The following is a 6,096-nucleotide window of genomic DNA, read 5'->3' as shown; positions in this document are numbered from 1 at the left end:
CTTACAATATACACTGGGAAAGACAAGAAAAAAAAGAAAGAAACAAAGGAAGGAAGGAATCTATCCAGTAAACCCAAAGTTAAATAGGCATCCTCTGGCCATCCAAATGTACCTTCCTATGCAGAGAAGAAGGAAGGGGGGTGGGTACAGAAAGGAGCTGGGTCCCCATTCAGGCAGCTTGGTCTGCTCACATACCTTCGTCCTTCATTTTTGAAGAAGACCATGACATCAGAGAAGTGATGACATGACTTGCACTGGACTTTGTTTTGAGGGAGGGAGGGCTGTGCAAGGTCACCAGTCTCACTTTCTCCTCCTGAGCCATCTCAAGCCAGTGCCCAGATACTCATCAGGAGAACTGGATGAGGGGGACCTTGGCCTTTTCAGGTATTCACTTAGAAGGAGGTAATACCCATTGAGTGAATAGGCCTGTTTAAGAAGTAGTCAGGGAATGGCCCTTATAATGAGCAAAAGAAAAACATAACTAAATGAAACTGGGAGGGAAAGAGAAGCTGTTAACTATTGATAATTACTCTAAGCCAGCCATTAAGTGGAACTTGGGCATTGAAAATGAAGAGCATTTTCTCTAGAGGCCCTTCCATGGACTCTGCCTGAAACTGATACAGTATCTAATGAACATTGTATGTGCACCCACATGTGTCCAAGGACAAAAAGAGACAAGTCCTTCAGACTCCTTAGAGTCCAAATCCTTTATGTGATTTGAAGGAAACTGAGTCCTAGAAAGCCGAACAGCTCAGTGTAAGATCACTTATAACATCTGAGGATTAAAAATGTTGAGGATTTCAAGGGTTTTTGAGCCAGACCCCCTACTGTGACCATAGGAGGAACAGAGGCCTGGGGATCTGTATGTGATCAAGGACAGTTTCCTAGACCTAACGGTAAGAAGGTCTTAAGACCATTTAGACTACAAATGCCTCTCCCAGGTATCTTCCTCACACTGAGGCCTAGTGAGCCAAATGACCATTGTACATCAGCCAGAAGGGTCCAAGAAATAAACGTGACGAGTCCTTCAGAGGCCTTAGAGTCCTCTGAAGCCCATAGATTGGATAACGATAGGTCCCTGCCCAAACTCCACTTCAGTCTGTTTTCTGGACCCTCTTGGTTTAAGAGTGATTATTAATAGTAACTGCTGCTCTTTCCCTCCCTGCTTGATTTACTCATATTTTTTCTCTTTTGCTAATTAAAGGGGCCATTTCCTGATTACTTCTTAAAGAGGACTATTCACTGAATGGGCATCATCCATTCAGGTATCACTCAAGACCAAGGTCTCCCAGTGCATCCTGGGTCATCTCTAGTCATCCTGATGAATATCTGGTCACTGGATTCAGATGGCTCTGAAGGAGAAGTGAGCCTGGTGACCTGCACAGCCCTCCCTCACTCAAAACAAAGTCCAGTGCAAGTCATGTCATTTCTCTGAAGGCATGGCCTTCTTTAGCAACGAGGGCTGAACACAACAACAATATACACATACCTATACATATACAATACATATGCTTGCATGCGCACATGTACATGTATGCATGCCAGCATGTGCACAATGCATACACACACATGAACAGCTACATACACATAGACATATATACACACATGCATGTGCATATACATATCCACATCGCACCTATACACACACACGTACACAGACACATGCACATGCATTCACAATTCACACATGCAACACACACATACACATGTATGCACAGCACACGCATGCATGTACACACAAGTACACACTCACATACATGCATGCACACTGCACAATGTATGCACACATTCACACATGCTCACACACATGTACAATACACACATGCATGTACATGTATACACACATATACACATACACATGCATGTGTGTACAGTTCTCATCTTCCTTGACCACTTACTGCTGCTGGTTACTCTCTCCTCCCTTGGCTCTCCTCTTTCTTGCTTCTCCTCCTATGTGTCTGTCTATGACTCTTTAGCCTTCCCATTACCCTTAACATTTGACTGTTACCAACACCAGTTTGCTCTGCTTTTTCTTCCCCCTCACAACTCAACATGGTGTCAAGTTTCTCAAACACCAAGTGAATCCAAGTACATATCAAATGAACCAGTAAGACTCACTGAACACCACTGTGCATACACAGACTTTTGGTAATCATTGGCAGTCAGCCCCCTGTTTCCTGTGTACTGCTCTGATACCTGGTGTCTCCTTTCTCTTTTCTGACTGTGGGGGAACTAAAACGCCTTGATATTTCCTGTCTCTTTGTCAGGGTTGCTTAGACCAGGAGGGTCAAACTCAAATAGAAAAAGAGATCACTAATCCTTATGTAAGGATCCCTACAGGCAGTGTATTGGCTCAATATTAAAATGTAATGTTATTTGTGTTTCATTCTGTTTGTATTAATTTGGCTAACTATTTCCCAATTACATTTTCATCTGGCTTGGGCAGTATTTCAGAATGTTGGACCAAGTCACATTTAGGAGATGTGTTCTACATTTCTGGATTAGACACTGGGATCAAGATTGAATATGGAACATGGATAGTCATTGTTGGAAGGCAGAAGGAAAGAGGGTGTTTAGGGGCTGGGAGGGGCATTTCAGGAACATTGTACTCATCAGGTTACAACTGGAGAGTCCAGGCACACAATCTAGGACAACCTAATCAGAACATCTGGGACCTGCCCAAATACAAAAAACCCCCAGCTAATAATACCTTCTTTCTTGGCTTCTGTTTTGTCTGCCCCAAAGGATAACTTTGGAATAGAAAGAATGAAATAAAAAAAATCTAACAGGAAGCTGATATGCAATACAAATGAGGAAGGAGTAAGAGAACACCTAGCTGCCTTTAATGTTCTGGGATCATTAGAGTAGAGGGAAAGAAGTTAAATTGATTCGGTATCATCTAACAGGTCAACTAAGTGGCCCAGTGGGTAGAGCACTGGTCTTGGATTCAGGAAGACTCACCTTCTTGGATTCAAATCTGGCCTTAGACACTTACCAGCTGTGTGACCCTGGGCAAATCACTTACCCCTATTTGCTGTTTCCTCAACTATAAAAAGAGCTGGAGAAAGAAATGGCCTAAATAGAGTCAAAAGAATCAGACATGAGTACATTTCATTTAATAATTTATACTATTCCGTGATCTATCCTATTCTGTATTACTGACCCATTTTGTTTGATGGCTTGAGTTGTGTTTCTTCATCCTTGAGTTAAGGTCTGAAGTCCGGCTTTCCCACTAAGTTAGTTTAAAGGTCTAATTAAAAGAAAAGTTGTTGTTCATATCATCAGCCCCTGGAATATCTGCCTGTTTGTCTTTAAGCCCCAACAAACTTAACCTGGTGCCATCCCTCAAAAAATATGTTGTCTTTCCTTGGGCAACTAGAGGAGATTTGATGTCCTCCAAGGTGACAGCAAGTTTGGTAGTTTTCAGTCCTGCCCAACTCTTCATGACCTCATTTGGCAGAACTACTGGAATAATTTGCCATTTTCTTCTCCAACTCATTTGACAAATGAGGAAACTGAGGCAAACAGGGTTAAGTGATTCTCCCAGAGAGGCATACAGCTAGTAAAGATCTGAGGCTAGATTTGAGCTCTAGAAAATGAGGCTTCTCGACTACAAACCCAGCACTGTGCACTATGGTACCACTTAGCTAGACCTGACTTCACCCAGCTCTCCCACTTAATAGCTTTGCACCCTGGAGCTAGTCACAAACTTTCTGGGCTTCAATTTCCTCATCTATAAAATGAAGAATCTTAATTAGATGGCCTTCAGATCCCTCCTAATTCTTCATCTATGAATTCAAGTTACTTTCCCCAGCAGAACAATATCCTCAAATACAAAGAGAAATGTCAAGTCACATTCCAAGAATCTCAGAGAATGGGAAAGTGGGTGTGGGCATGGAGAAGAAAAAATAGCATCATGATTTTCAGAAAAGAAAAGTGAAAGGCATCTGAAAACTACAAGCTGGTGATGTTGACTTTGACCCCAAAAGAGGTGTCAACTAGGAAACACAAGGAATAGAGACCCAGGCCTGGAGTCAGAAAGACTTGAGTTCAAATCTGGCTGCAGACACTTAGCTGTGTGATCCTGGACAAGTCATTTAACTGCTTGGCTCAGTTTCCTCAACTGTAAAATGGGGAAAATAATAGTTCCCATCTCACAGCGTTGTAGTGAGGACCAAATGAGATAATATTTGTAAAGCATTTAGAGCCTGACATATAGTGAGTGCTATTCAAATGGTGGTGGTGGTGGGGTGGGGTGGGGTAGTGGTTAGGGGCAGCTAGGTGATGAAGTGGAAAGTACACTGGGCTTGGAATCAGAAAAGTTCATCTTCATGAGTTCAAATCCAGCCTCAGACACTTCCTAGCTGTGTGACTCTAGGCAAGTCACCTAATCCTGTTTGCCTCAGTCTCCTCACCTGTAAAATGAGCTGTTGAAGAGAATGGTAAACCACTCCAGTATCTTTGGCAAGAAAACCCCAAATGGGGTCACAAAGAGTTGAACACAACTGAAACAACTCAACATTATCATTGTCATCATCTCTGACAAAACTCTAGAAGAGATAAGGGATGGTCAGTGAACATCTTAAAAGGAAGGAATGGTCAGAAGAACCATTATGGCTTTATCAAGAATGAGTCTTGGCCGGATTAACTTTGTTTCCTTCTCTAATTGATAACTAAACTTTTTGATCCAGAGAAAAATGAACATATGGTTTGTCAAGATTTTAGCAAATGACTTCATAAAGTCTCTTATGCTCATGGTATTCTTGTGGAAAGAGAGAGAGTGCCATGAGCTAGACCATTATACATTGAGACGGAAACAGAACTGGTTGGTTGGCTGGAACCAAGAGCAATCATTAAAAGCTTAGTGTTGTCTTGGAAGGAGGTTTCACTGGAGTTTCTATCCTTGACCCTTTCACGTTGCTCTCGGTGACTTATATAAAGGCGTAAGTTGTATGTTTATCAATTTTGCTAATCATGCAAAGATAAGAAGGAAGGAAACAAGCATTAATTAATTTTCTTTTATGTGCCAGGCCTTGTACTAAGCACATTTAATGAATATTATCTCGTTTGGTCCTGAAAACAATCCTGCAAGATGGGTGCTGTTATCATTCCCATTTTACAGCTGTGTAGACCAAGGCAAACAAAGATTAAGTGACTTATTCAAGGTTACAAAGCCCTGAAAAAAAAGCCACAAAAAAATAAGCGTCTGAAGCCACATTTGAATTCAGATCTTCCTGATTCCAGTTCTAATACTCTACCCCCACTGCCCCACCTAGCTGTTAGAATGCTGGGCTACAGAGTAAGGATCCATAAAGTTCTTGATAAGTTAGAACATTGGACTGAATATAATACACTAAAATTTAATAGGGGTAATTGTAAAATGTAATACTTGAGTTCAAAAATCAGCTTTACAAGTACAAGGTAGAAGAGGGATATTTAGAAAATAATTTGTCTGAAAAAAAGATCTGAGGGTTTCAAGGGACTACAAGCTGGAATGTGAGGATATAAAAGCATTCAACTAGAAAAACTACATATATAATATACACACATACACATACAACACACATAAAACATATATGTATATGGATATGTGCACACACACGTACGTGTGTGCACAGGTACATGGACTTGCTGTATACGGTTTGCAGTTTACATAGATTTACATTGCACGTAAGGAATTCTGAAAGTAGTTCCAGTCAACTACCCACAATAAAGGCTGGATACAGTGGGTAGGGAAGGGACAATATACTGCACACCTTTGTTTACCGTGCGGTATTATGTATACCTTATCATTAACTTTTCATTTTATAGTTCTGTTTATTATCATGGTAGAGTACTTAATGTGTCTGCATTTTGGGGCATTTTGTGACTTGCCTAAAGGTATTATTTTGGGTATGCCTTTGTTAAGTAGGCTAAGTGAAGTGGACAGGTAACTAAATTCATGGAATTGTTGAGGTCATCAAGTGAGAATGTACAAAGAGAGAAGCCTGACCAGCATAGAGCCTTAGGGCACACCACAGTTAGGAGGCAGATGTTAACAAATAACCTAGCAGAAGAGAATGAGAAAGAACAGCCATACAGGTAGGAAAAGAACCA

Source organism: Notamacropus eugenii, chromosome 7 (assembly GCF_028372415.1).
Source record: "Notamacropus eugenii isolate mMacEug1 chromosome 7, mMacEug1.pri_v2, whole genome shotgun sequence".
Classification (NCBI taxonomy): Eukaryota; Metazoa; Chordata; class Mammalia; order Diprotodontia; family Macropodidae; genus Notamacropus; species Notamacropus eugenii.
The sequence above is the reverse complement of the archived record's forward strand: the minus strand, read 5'-3'. Positions refer to the sequence as shown.